Below are 15,394 nucleotides of genomic sequence, written 5' to 3' on the forward strand. Positions count from 1 at the left end.
AGGGCTATCTCAACTCGTAATCCGAGGATCAGGGGTTCGAATCCCCGTCACACCAAACATGCTTGTCCCTTCAGCCGGGGGAGCGTTATAATGTAACGGTCAATCCCACTATTTGTGGGTAAAAGGCTAGTCCAAGAGTTGGCGGTGGGTGATGATGACCAGTTGCCTGCTATCTAGTCTTACACCACTAAATTAGGGACGGTAACACAGATAGCCCTCGTGTAACTTTGCGTGAAGTTCAAAAGAAACAAACAAACTTGATGGGCGACAACTTGCTTCGAGCACAATTGCTCGAGGCATAAAAAATTCCTTTTAACATTATCGTTAGTTTCGAATTCAGTTTACCATCGTGTAGTGAAACATAGTGGATTGTTTATTTCATCACCACTAACCGCCGACTCTTGGGCTACTCTTTTACCAACGAATTGACCGTCACATTATAGCGTCCCTACGGCTGAAAGGGCGAGCATGTTTGGTGTGATGCTTGCTTGGTGTCCAACTGATTGGACGAGGGAAAAACTTTGACATTCACAATCGGGCGTTGGAAAGCTTTCCTAATAGATTTGGAAAACCGAATATGAATAAAAACTCAATAATTATTTATCTTGAAATATTCGCACAACGCCCAAAATGTCATGAATTTTAATATTGAAAGCAATGAGGCGATTGTATTTTACCTAAAGAAAAGTTAATAAGTTAAGACTTGTATTTATGTGTTAATATATATGTGTTAATATTTATGTGTTAATATATGTGTCAATACTTATGTGTCAATATATGTGGGTTAATATATATGTGTTAATATTTATGTGTTAATATATATGTGTTAATATTTATGTGTTAATATTTGTGTGTTAATATATAAGTGTTAATATTTATGTGTTAATGTACATACTATCGGTTTTCTGGTTATTTGGTTTCTTTGCGATGAGGGGGGATATTAAACAATCACACGATTGAAATATAAATGTCCCCCTGGGACAGCGGTAACTCTTCGGATTTACAACGCCAAAATAAGAGGTTGGATTCCTCTCGATGGAGGTCCGGCATGGCCAAGCGTGTTAAGGCGTGCGTCTCGTAATCTGAGGGTCGCGGGTTCGCATCCCGGTCGCGCCAAACATGCTCGCCCTTTCAGCCGTGGGGGCGTTATAATGTGACGGTCAATACCACTATTCGTTGGTAAAAAAGTAGCCCAAGAGTTGGCGGTGGGTGGTGATGACTAGCTGCCTTCTCTCTAGTCTTACACTGCTAAATTAGGGACAGCTAGCACAGATAGCCCTCGAGTAGCTTTGTGCGAAATTCCACAACAAACAAACAATCCTCTCGATGGATACAGTAGATAGCTCCATGTGACTTCTATATAAGAAAACATTCACAATTCTAAATAATATGTGAATTAGCCACAAATGATCGTTAAAAAACAAATCTGAGAATCTCTTTAGAATTCTCCCTACTAGCTTGATTTTTTATATACTTTATTGACACAGAATTAATTATTGGTGGAGTTGTAGATTTTCAACTGGAAATATATCTTGTTTGTATTTGAACATCAAGGACAGACCAGATATTTCTAAGGTTCAGGTTAAGCCATTCTTAATTTTGAACTACTAACCAACCAGAGAGAAAGAAGCCAGCTAGCTGTAACTGGCAAGGAGTGTTTTTGCCTGGCTTCGAACTTAATAAGAGAATTGTTACTATTATGACGTGTCATGGTTCAAAGTGTGGGTGTGTTCACTCTTAGAACATTCGAAATGCAGATCGGAAAGCTAACCACGTCACATCCGACCCATTTTTTTTTTTTTTTTTCAGAGGTAAATTAATGGTTAACTCTTGTTGAGGTTTTCGTCTCTCAAGACTTTAGGTTGATCATAACGCGTTATTCCTAATCGAGATATTATTGTCTTATAAACAACGAATCATTTCAATTTCCATGATACCTAACTAATATACTGAAAAAACTAAACCATACAACTGTTTGCTGTCTAAACCCACGTAATAAACTAAATATGCAAAAGGGCGTCTCAAAGCAACGTAACCATTCGATTACGCATTGCTGTAGATTCTTTATTAAGTAATTAAAATTACTTTAACAATCAAATATGTTCAATGGAAGCCAGATATATTGAGTAATGTTAACCTGACTCAGGCACACACACGCATACACACACATATTCAAGGTCTCTAACAACCAAACCACTTCCGTAAAGTACGAATTTCTTTCCCCAGGAGGCGAACTGGTAAGTCATTAATCTAATTGTTTATTATTGTGATGACAAATAGGTATTGGTTTTGTAAAGCTGAATAGTTTTACACAGTAAAAGAAGTTAACAGCGACTGGTCATTTTGGAAAGGGCCCGGCATGGCCAGGTGGATAAGGCCCTCGACTCGTAATCTGAGGGTCGCGGGTTCGAATCCACGTCACATCAAACATACTCGACTTTTCAGCCGTGGAGGCGTTATAATGTGATGGTCAATCCCACTATTCGTTGGTAAAAGAGTAGACCAAGAGTTGGAGATGGGTGGTGATGACTAGCTGACTTCCCTCTAGTCTTACACTTCTAAATTAGAAACGGCAAGCGAAGATAGCTCTCGTGTAGCTTTGCAAGAAATTCAAAACAAAGTAAAGCATTTTGGAAAGTGGCGTAAAAGTAGAAAACGAGGTATTGTAATAAATATCGTCTAAAGAACAAATTCAAATAAAATAGAAAGAAATACAAATATATTCCTCCTTTAATCCAAAAGTCGCCCGAGCTCTTAGTAATAAACTAAACATTAATTGAACTAATGTTTTTCACCAGTTTCGATTTGTTTTTTAATTTCGCGCAAAGCTAGCCGTCCCTAATTTAGCAGTGTTAGACTAGAGGGAAGGCAGCTAGTCATCACCACCCACCGCCAACTCTTGGGCTACTCTTTTACCAACGAATTGTGGGATTGACCGTCACATTATAACGCCCACACGGCTGAAAGGGCGAGCATGTTTGGTGCCACCGGGATTCGAACCCGCGACCCTCGGATTACGAGTCGAACGCCTTAACACGCTTGGCCATGCCAAGCCGCCACCAGTTTCGAAGGAAATGATTTAGTTTTTAGGATTTTGTTCTCTAATTGTTTCTAATTGCTTAAAGAGATTTTGTAAATGGATTTTGATGCAGACTTATGTACGTCTTTTTATCCTCACAATATTTCTCTATCGATACAAGAGAATGAAAAATCACACATCAGGTGGAGGCAAATTAAAAGTGGGAAAGGTGAGGTTTATTTGATCTAGAGAACGTATGACACAGGCGTGTCCATTGTGGCTCTGCCGTTAACTGACAAAAGGAAGGACTCCCTCGTGGTTCTTACATCACTGCAAAAGAAGAACAGAAGAACGGATAATATTTTATTAAATCGAAACGACAGATGCGCCTGAGTAAAGCTTACATATCTTTGGGTCATTGTCTATTTTCTATCAACTATAAACACCGAAGAGAAAGTAACGGATCAGAATTAACTCATCTGTTAAAGGAGACTAGGACAAAAATAATGTTAAACAGACCGACAAAGAGAAGTTAAAATCCAGAAGGAACAAAATTAATAATAATAAAGTATCTCAATACAAATCATGCATATTGTCAATAAGAAATTTGTGTGAAACGTCATCAGTATTCAAGTTACGAGTTGCATGCGAAAGCCCCGCAGGTATGGTTATAATCGGTCACCGATTCTCTTTCACTGTGGTAAGTAAGAGTCAACGTATAAACACAGAACTGTCATATATGCCAGTCAGGTTTCTGTTCAGATGCGTTCCAGTAGGCAGCGACAATTATAAGTTCAAGTTTCGTTTCAAACGTACATTTTGAAACAATTTATATAAATATTTATTCAAAGAAGAATGATGAGTCGCTCTGTGTCAAACATGTGTTTCTAGTGATTAGAGCTCTCAATCTGTGGGTCATTTAGTCCTAAAACAAACAACTGATAGACAGTGTATCCCCACCGCAATGTGGGTCCTACTTTCACAGTCACCTCCAAATGCAACGATACATTTTATAATCCCACGTTGTAACTTGTACCCTTGCGTCTTTTAAAAAATATCCAGCGTATTTTGTTCAATTTTAATGTGCTTCGTTTATGGCCGAAACATTTATGGTTATTATATATATATACATCCCAATTGAAAAACAGTTGGTTTTTCGCATTGTGGACATTGAAAACATTCGTGAATGAACGTGAGTGTCAAATTCCTTTTCATGGATTGAGAAACCCTGAATGCTCAACGCAAAAGAACAACAAATCTTAACATACACGAGGCATTGAAGAACATACATTAATAATTAGAAAAGAACAGTACACCCCAGATTGATATCTGTTGAAGTTAACCCAGCTTGGTTAGGTGCTTAGGGCACTTCACTTGACTCAAAATCCGAGGGTCGCAGGTTCGAATCCCCATCACTAAACATGCTTGCTCTTTCAACTGTGGGGGCATTATAAAGTGGCGTTTCATCACACTTTTCGTTGGTAAAAGAGAAGTCCAAGAGTTTGCGGTGGGTGGTCATAATGTGTTGCTTTTTCTCTCGTCTTACACTGCTAAATTAGGGATAGCTATTGCAGATAGCCCTTGTGCAACTTTGCGCGAAATTAACAAACAATTAACTCGTGACGATGACGTCACAGTGTCGAAACATGTAAAACTAAATTTTTATCGAAACCATAAATTTGCCTTAATTAAAAACAGTTTTAATTGTATATCCATTTTAACACTGTGTGCTATTTATAATTTTAATATTATACACAGGTGCCACAAAATAATATTTAGTGGTATATATTCATCATCGGCTCTGTCGTGAGGCTTTTTATAACCTCCGTAGATATAATTAAAATCAGGCTGAATTAATTAAAAATGTAGTTAATGTCAAAATCCGATTAGTCTTCGAACAAAGCTACTCAAGAGCTATCTGCGCTAGTCGTCCCTAATTTAGCAGTGCAAGACTAGAGGGAAGGAAACTAGTAATCACTACCCACCGCCAACTCTTGGGCTACTCTTTTATCAACGAATAGTGGGATTGACCATTACATTATAGCGTCCCCATGACTGAAATGGCAAGCATGTTTGGTGTGACGGGGATTCAAACCCGCGACCCTCGGAAACCATTTTGAAATAGCAGACGAAGCTTCAGATATGGATAGACAAATATTCCATACATGTTTATAATACTATTTTGAGTTTAACTTTACGAAATGAAAATAATATAATTAAATTTAAGGTACTGATGAAAGAGATTTCATCAGTTAGGTTAGACAAAACTTAGTTAAAATACTGAAATGACGTATCATTCTTCATGCCATCCACTAGTACAGCGGTATTTACAACGCTAAAATCAGGGGTTCAATTCCCATCGGTGGGGTCCGCAGAAAGCCCGATGTGGCTTTGCTATAAGAAAAACACGCATTAACCTGAACTTTTCAAAGGGTTTTATATTAATTAATTTACTTATCACCATGCTTTATTTTTGTTGCTAACCACAACGCCACGCAATGGGCCGTCTGTGCTCTTCTCACAGTGGGTTTCTAAACCCGATTTTTAGCGTTGTAAGACTTACTGTTGAGACCCCAATGTCGTTACTAATAAGTATTTTAAAACAAAACTGTTACACTCTATGACATTGTATATTATGTTGTAATTTCATTTTATTATTAGATAAATGTGACAAAATTAAATGTTTAATAAGCAAGCTTACATATTACAACCAACGAGACTAATTTAAAATAGGCACAAAGTTAGTTTAACGTTAATTTTCTAGTTGTAATTAGAAACTGCATCGATTCCTAATCAGTGTTTATTTTTATAACGTTATTTGATACATTTATAACTTAGACCATGAGCTCTGACAGTGGCAGATCATGTACCGGCTATACAATTTCTATAGCCCTTTCATATTCAATACAGAAAATTGAATAAACAATTGACAAGCGCGATACAGTTCAGGTTGGGAAACACCAGACTGTTTATTTTTTTCATTCCTCGATTCGTCTTTACAATAATCAGAAACAAGACGTTCATAACATTTTTAATATATCAAAAACTTCCACTCTTGAAAATGTTTTAGATTATTTCAATAAATATTCCTGTTCAAAAGTCTGTAATTGCTCTGATTCTGTAACTGAATTTTTACTCTTCGGAAATTTCAAAACTCTTAAACAAGTAAAAGAACTATCCCTGCTGAATTTCTATATGTCTGTGAACAAATTTTGGAATATAATCATAAATATAAAAGATTATGCATATTACCGCTAGATGGCACTACATACCATAAGACGAATGATCTTTTCTTGGTTAGTTTGTAGTTAAGGGGCAAAGCACGAATAGCTTTGCACATCTTGGGTATAAAAACAGGGTTTTCAGTCTTATAAGTCTGAGGACTTACTGCTGTGACACTAGGTTTGTTTCGAATTTCGCTCAAAGCTACACTAAGGCTATCTGCGCGTGACAGTGGAAAGTCTCAGTGTTTAGTCTTTCACAATCAGACCTGATGAGAGGTGGGGTCTACAGTCCCGTGACCTGGGGAAATATGGAATAAAGAATAATGTATTCTCATTTTCATAATATATTTAAGGAAATATTGCAGTACTTAAGGAAATCGCTTTACCTTAAAAATACCTTTTTTTATCCAAAAAACGTAAATTTTCAACACATTTGGCTACTGCCCACCAGAAAAAATTTCATACGCACATGAAATTATGAAGACTTAAAAAAGGGATCCAGGGACAATTATGTCCCTGTACAGGATGTACACAAGATGTACTTCTCTTTCATACTAGACAACATGTGTCACTGGCAAGTTTACACTGGAATAAGAGGTAAAAATATACATCTGATTTAACACAGAATGAAACTGCAATGTTTTCTCAATATAGGTGTTTCTTTCAACAAATTAGTTTGAATTTCTTCTTTCAGTCTACTTTTTGGGCCCGGCATGGCCAAGCGCGTTAAGGCGTGCGACTCGTAATCTGAGGGTCGCGGGTTCGCATCTGCGTCGCGCCAAACATGCTCGCCCTCCCAGCCTTCGGGGCGTTATAATGTGACGGTCAATCCCACTATTCGTTGGTAAAAGAGTAGCCCAAGCGTTGGCGGTGGGTGGTGATGACTAGCTGCCTTACCTCTAGTCTTACACTGCAAAATTAGGGATGGCTAGCACAGATAGACTCAACCACTTATTTGAGTGGAGAACCACAGACAGATGAAACCACTTATTTGAGTGGAGCTTCGAAAGATGAAAATAAAAAAAAAACTTTTTTAGTATTTAATAAAGTAAATGTGAACACTATGAAATTAGCCTAAATACTAGCTGGTGAAAAGTCTAAGACCATACTGAAACGAAGCGTTAATCGGTAAACACGTAATCAAATTTAGTCATTTGTGTTCAAGAATTAGCGTTGTCAAGATCTCCTGTCTTACATTGGGTAAAAACATGGCAAAGGCTAAAAAGTTGACAGAGTTTGAACGTGGCAGAAAGGTCTCTCTCAACGTTCTATCGCTAGTAAGATTGAGCGTAGTAAAACTGCTGTTGCAAATTTCTTAAAAGACCCTGAGGGATACGGAAAGAAAATTTCAACGGCGTTGAGAAGGAGGATTCGACGGATTGTCCGACAAGACACCAGCCGATCATCGAACCAGATTCAGGGTCTTACGGACGCGGAATGCAGCTCAAGAACAATAAGACGCCATCTATGAGAGAAAAGCTTTAAAAACCGTAAACGTCTTCAAAGGCTACGCCTCCTTCCACACCACGAAACAATTCGATTAAACTTTGATTCTCAGCAAACCCTCAGATTACGAGTCGAACGCCTTAACACAACTTGGCCAGAATGTAAAGTAGAAAAAAGATTTGTGTGTTTCGTGCGAGAAGATATTTACAAAGTTTCTTTGTTTTGGAAATATTATTCGTGTCTTTGTTTTTCAACAAAAATTTTGTCATGTTTCATTAAATAACTAACATTATCTGTGTGTAAGTAACAGCTGATTTAAAAAAAACTTTCTGGGTGTAGGGTCACATAAAAGGTAATTTTGATTTTAGTATATTTTTATTACTTAATGCAATTGAAAAATGTAAAAAAATATATAGTTTGGTGTCTTTATATTAAGCAAATAAAGAAAAAATAAAAGGGTCCTTATGTTTTATCAATGTAATTGTTCTGTTATATAATACAAAGTTTATTTTCTAAAAAAAGTTCCCCACTAGTATAGCGGTAAGCCTACGGAGTTAAAACACTAAAATAGGGGGTTCGATTCCTCTCGATGGACTCAGCAGATAGCCCGATATGGCTTTGCTATAATAGAACACACACACACTCAAAAGAAAATTAAACCTACAGAAGAGCCCTCCAGTGGCACAGCGGCAAGTTTGTAGGCTTATAATTCTAAAAATGGGGCTTCAATACCTACGATGGTGGACAGCGCATTACTATAAATTAGTGTAATAAAATTTATTATATATTTTTCGTGCAATAGTATAATATCCGTGTTTCGCTATCATAATTGAAAATGCAGAGCGTGGCCTAGAAATATCGTGCCTGGGCTGCGAATGCAAGAATTCGTGATTATTGATCCATTGCCGTAAGAGGGTTGATGTTTAAAGTTGTTTTGGATTAGTCAATGTCCCATAACAGAATGTGAACCCATCGCTTTAAATGTGGTGCATTCGGCACCTTTCCCTGAGTTTATAATTAACTTTCAGAAAATCCTCGCCATCTTTAAACTGGACAAAACCGTTAATGAAGAATCCAAGGCTGTTTTCTTGTGTTTAACCTGAAACAATAATAAGTTTAGAAGCTAGTTTTCAAAAATTATGTTTGTATATTCATTCAAGAGGTTTTAATCTCATAATAGAAGTTCTGCCTTGCCACCTGAGGTAAAGCATTGTGCTTTAAAACAAATTAATATAATTATATTCATGATTTTAGAGAAATACGTAGGTTCAAGAAGTCTTGATAAAAATGAACAGGAACCCTGTAACTCAAGCATTTTCGAAAGGTGGACAAACCAGAAATTGCCCCTGAAGAAGAAGGGTCCACCTTTTGATAGCGCTTGGGTGATAGGGTATTTTATTTAGTCATATAATTACATGATATTCTTTAACAAAAATACACTTTAGTTGTTTTTTTTTTAAATTTCGCGCAAAACTACATGAGGGCTATCTGCGCTAACCGTCCCTAATTTTGCAGTTCAAGACTTGAGGAAGACAGCTAGTCATCACCACCCACCGCAAACTCTTTTACCAACGAACAGTGAGATTCACCGTAAAATTATAACGACCCTACGTCAGATAGAGCGAGCATGTTTGGTGTGGCGGGGATTCGAACCCCTGATTTTACGGTTTCAAGTTCGTAGACAAACCGCTTTTCTACCGAGGAACATGTAGCTAAAAGTTTCCGAAACCCTTCACCAGGTGTTAGTGCACAACAACCACGTAATCTCAGGCCATTGGTCAAGGCTTCAAATTATTTCTCATATTTCCAAGTTAATTCAATATTTATTTTGACTTAAGTAGTTATAGAAATCTATTTGAAACTGAAAGCAAACTTAGTCACAAATTTTGAATTTACAGGATCAAAAATGCATTTTTAAAAAGTTGGAACAATTTGCTTCTTTTTTCGCATTCCGGGCCCTCTAATTCAATACACTAAAAAAACAAAACACAGTTTTCTTTGGAACGGTACTTTGTTTTCCTCTGTACTTTCATTAACGTACACTATGTAAGATAATGAAAGGTTCCCAATGTCTGATTAATGGCTTTTACAGCAAGATTATTAGGAAGTTAGACTAATTAAAATAAATTTTTCTTTTAAGCCAGATGGAAAATGTTGCCTAATGATGTACAAGTGAACTAAAAAAACAATGGCAAAATGCGCCATCTGTCACGTGCTCCCAAATTTTAGAATAGATTATTTTATATTTTTCAGCTCATTACTATAATTTTCCAAGAAAAAAAAAATATATATGTGCCTGCAGATAAAACATATGAGACTTCCAACAATTTTAAAATAATTCTACATTGAAATACATAGAACACTCCCATTACTTATCTATGAATGTATACAGTCATGTCTAAATATTTTAGAAATAAGACACTACACTTGTAGAATATGTTCTTTAGTAGCTCAACATTTCGTTATTATAACTTCGTCAGGAGCTATCGAAAACTTACAAATCTACCAATCCAGTTGAAGCAAAACTGTAACACCGTCATCAATAAATCGAACATTGATACACGTGTCTTTAAAAGATTCTTCGGCCATACTAAAATAATATTTACGTTGTTGAAACAAACTAAACTAGCAATGTAAGTGAACGACATATGTAAATCAACAAGTGAACTATAAAAGTAATAGATTTAGAAGAGGATAGACCACGTATATGTCTCCATAAATGTATAGACAGGTATGTTTACATATCTCTGTGTTATTCTGTTACCAAAGTACTACCTAGAGTACCCATCCCCTGGACGAAGATATGTAAATTATTGAATAATGAAAGGTCATCTCAGGACATGAAAAGTTATTTCAATTATATGTAATCGTAAAACAAAAAAGGGTCAATAAAAACTACAGGACACAAAATTTGCACGTGTCTCTAATTGCACCCAGAAGACCATCATGGTAATTATAGTGAAGTTCCAACAACAGTGGACAAAGTAGTGGTAAGAAACGCAAAAACGCCCATTAAAACCTCAAAATGCAAAATTAAAAAGTTGTATGTATTTCCATATGGACTTAATAAACCTTTATATCAACTTTGATAAATAGTTACATGAACACACAACTGACAGTACTATTAAATTTATATAGATAAATAGTTACATAGACACACAACTGACAGTAATATTAAACTTATATAGATAAGTAGTTGCATGGACATACAACAGACAATACTATTATATTAGTATAGCTAAGTAGTTACATGAACATATAACAGGTAGTAGTATTATATTTATGTAGATAAGTTGTTACATGGACATACAACAGACAGCAGTATTATATAAATACACATTATTAAAGTATATATTAATCACTGTAAAAGTGTATAGACTTCGTCAAAATTCATATACATTAAAATCTCACGAACACATTAACATTAATTCTATATATTTACATTCTTTATCCAGTTCTTTCGACCTTTCTAAGACAAAAACGTGTGTACGTATAACAGTACGAGAGTACCTTGTGACAAGTATCAACCAATCATGATACGACTCGTCAGCTTAGAAAAGCCGTTCATGTTATAGAGAGGTACAAGCAACACTTCATATTTGTTCATTTAAGTTTACTTTTCTAAAAGAAAATAAGTTGTTAATCTTTATATGCGAAAATATAGATCGCAAATAGAAATGTAATATGCTCTAGTTTTTCGTCAAAGTTAAAATAATAGTAAGAAATGGCGCTTCAAAGATCATAGCTGTGCTTTTAAAATTCTTTAAACGTATAATTTTACTAAAAAAAGTTAAAAACCATGACGTTGGAAATCATCTTCGATTTCTTAAGCACTTAATAGCTCATCTCTACCTCCAGGTTTAGTTTGAATTTCGCGCAAAGCCACATGAGGATTAATTGCGCTAGTCGTTCCTAATTTTGCAATGTAAGACTGGAGGGAAGGCAGTTGGCCATCACCGTTCACGGTCAACTGTTGGGCCACTCTTTTACCAACGAACAGTGGGACTGACCATCACATTATAACGCCCCCACAGCTTAAAAGGCGAGCATGTTTGGTGTGATGGAGATTTGTAGTCACGATCTTCAGATTACGAGTCAAGTGTCTTATCCACCTGGCCATGCTGGGCCTTTATTTCCAGAAGAAATAATAATAACTTATTACATATATCTACAGTGGTTGTGTATACTATAATACATTTAATTCTCTCTGCCTAGGAACACATGTACTGGTATGTCCTGGTGGTTAAGGCATTCGACTCGTAATTTGCGGGTTCGAATCCCCTTCACGCTATACATGCTTACACTTTCAGCCATGGAAACGTTATAATGCGAAGGTCAAGTTCTGTAACTGTTGGTAGAAGAGTAGCCCCAGAGTTGGCGAGAACTGGTATTGACCTGTGTCGTCCCTTGAATTTATCATTGCTAAATTAGGGACGGCAAGCGCAGATAGTCCTCATGTAGCTTTGCACGAAATCCTAAACAAATCAAACGCATATACTAGTTTGCTTAGCGCTTTTTAAAGTGAACTTGTATGTAGCATATTAAATTTAAGCAAAATATTTGTAACTAGTGTATTAAGTAAACTAAATTTCTCTCTTGAAATACCCCCCAATGTAAATAATTCTGTCAGAATTCAAAAATTTTTAAATTATTTTCTTGAAGAACAACTGATTCTAGAAGACTTGTACTTGTGTTTGCAAAGTAACAACCATCACCGCGGGTGTCATGTTAGTTGGAAAAGTCAAAGTTAACTTTACCAAACCAGTCACTTGTGTTACGTTTTTCTGTATTTTTGTCATATGTTCGCTAAAGTATGACTTTCAAGTGTTACAAAATAATTGTTATAAATCACATAGAAGTTGTAGTGGGCTGGGCGTGGTGAAGAAATTAGCGTGTCTATATTATAGATATACTGTTGATAACTTTGTATCTTATTTTTCATGTTTCCTTGTTACGGTCCAACAGGTTGATCTACCGACGGTCATTTTGGAAGAAATGTTTTTTTTTCCAATAAAAACAAAGCACACCGTATGAATTTTGATATCGGCATCAAAGATATCAAGTTCAATAAAGTCAAAATTTGAAAAAAGTCACAAATTTTCCATTTCTTAATATGAAAATTCCAAATACGTTACAATGTTTACAACTTATTGTACACAGTAGCATTTGTTCAACAATATACAATTTGTTGGAAGGGGCTGTTAAAATTACTCGCATTTTTCATAACAGATTTTTAGCCGCGGAATAATGGCCGATAGAACGGGTCCGAATTTTTCCGTTTTGTTTTTAATCGAGTACCAATTTCTGGCTTATTGGTCCATCTCTTGACCGATTTGGGATCTAATTACAGCCGAAGTTATTGAAAAAATTTTCCTGTTTTTATTTGCATTTTCAACACAAAATTAATTCTGTAATAAATTTACAATATTTTTATAACAATTACAGGTTTCGTAGTTTGACAGAATATCACGACCTTTTTAAAATTGTAATTCCTTCACAAATTGTCTAAGGTTACAGTGAATTGTTTATTTTAGCATACAGTCCATTGTTAACACTCCCATTATACATAGATAATACTATTTAATATCACAGTTCCATACAAGTTAAACTTATGCCATAAGTTACATTAGTTATTGTTCATCACTGTTTTGCCATATTTACGATTGTTGGAACTTTCTTTTCTAAGCCTTATTACTATTTTATCGAGAATCATTTTACTTATGATTTGGTTCTTATAGAACTTGTATTTATTACTTCATATTGCCTAATCTTTGTGTCTTTGTAAGTAACAGCATGTTTAACATGTTGTTTCCTTCGTATTACCTTCAATAAGCGAGCTGATATTCTGGCTAATTTACGGTATGATTTAGGTAATCATCTAACTTATTAGTTTATATCTATACAGTTTGGTCTTACACCTTGTAATCACACTGCTTGGCTTCAGTAACGCTTGCAATAAAAAGTTACTTCGGATGTCATGTTGTTCTTAAGTTACACGTCAGAGCTGTTTTCATCTGCCACAAATGTTCCCTGGAGGATTCCGAAAATTGTATCTATATTGATGTCACTTTGTTCAACAAACAATACTTCTATGACAATAAGTGTTTATATGTTACTTTGGTTAACACTATTTAATAGAACTAATTTAATTTTGTTTAAACCCTCATAATTATACTTTAATTATTGAGATTGTTTTTCTTTGTTAGCTTGATACATGTATTTGAGACTTATCTAAGTCTCCTAAGCTGGCCAAACATTGTGAGAAATTACTGGGTTTATGGCTGAAAACATCTTTTACGGCAAGGTTACCAAACTGATGAAACAATGCACTGTAATTTTTTATGCATAGGACCTTACAAAAAGTGTTTTTAATTAGCCACACCAATTATCAAATTGATTTTTAATTTTTCTGTAAAAAACAAACAAACTTGCTAAAATAGTTTGTTTTTAATTTCTCGCAAAGCTACATGAGGACTTGTGCTAGTCGTCCCTGATTTAGTAGTGTAAGACTAATGGAAGACAGCTAGTCATCACCACCCACTGCTAACTCTTGGGCTACTCTTTTACCAACAAATAGTAGAATTGACTGTCGCCTTATAACGCCCCCACAGCTGAAAGAGCAAGCATGTTTGGTGTGACGGGGATTTGAACCAGTGACCCTCAGATTACAAGACAAGTGACATAACCACTTGGCCTTGCTAGAATAGTAAATTTACATTAATTCAGGTTTGCATCCCATTGCAACACAAAAGGGCTGTTTTTGTATTACAAAAATGACATTCAAAGTACTACAATTCAGTCACATGAGAGAGTTTCCAAAAATAGGTACGAGGTATTGTTTACTAATTGTCTTCCTTCAGTTCTTTCAGTTTAAAATTAGGGACATATTTGTACAGACAGTCCTTTGTAAATTTAGATGAAAACTCGTACATTTCATGAAATCTTTTAAACATTCAAATGCACCATCTTTTTATCCATTATCATATATTATCCACACAGCCAAACTTCATATTGAAAAAAATACAATATACACGTTTCATACATGTCTGTTACAATAAAACGCGATTTAATCACTCTTATTATATATTTGAATATCTTTGAGTTTAGATGAATATTAACTTCCAACTTGCTCGTAAGTACAGGTTAATCTGACAGTAAGTCTATTTTATAAGTTACTCCACGAGTCAAGTTTCTACTTTGTACAACAAACAAAAGCCTTAACTTCCATGTGTGCTTAATCCAATTTAAATCTATTATATCCATTCACAGTCAGTAGCAGTGAAAGTACCTATGTATAACTGTGTGTTTTTCTAGAGAATTGTCAGCAACATTTTCCAATTAAAATTACTCATTATTTTAAAGTTAAATTGACAGTTTTTACGATTCCTATATTTTTAAAACAAACAACTGATTGCTCATAACGTACGTAAGTTACTATGAAAACTTTTCTTTGTCATAAGCCTAAAACATATCCATGAAAAACAAATACATGAATGCTGTCCTTGTCAGTAACGCCATCTGAACACAGACTTTCCCTGCTACAACACGATTACTTCTTAAAAACCAAAAGTTTACTGAAAGCAAAATTAAATTTCTAAAAAATTTTAAAACAGTATGCTGTCAGTATTAGCCTAATCAAACTTGTTTCATATTCTCTTAAAATGATAAACATAAACACAGGTTCAAATACATTATTTCATCTTTT

This window comes from Tachypleus tridentatus, chromosome 8 (assembly GCF_004210375.1).
Source record: "Tachypleus tridentatus isolate NWPU-2018 chromosome 8, ASM421037v1, whole genome shotgun sequence".
NCBI classification, from domain to species: Eukaryota; Metazoa; Arthropoda; class Merostomata; order Xiphosura; family Limulidae; genus Tachypleus; species Tachypleus tridentatus.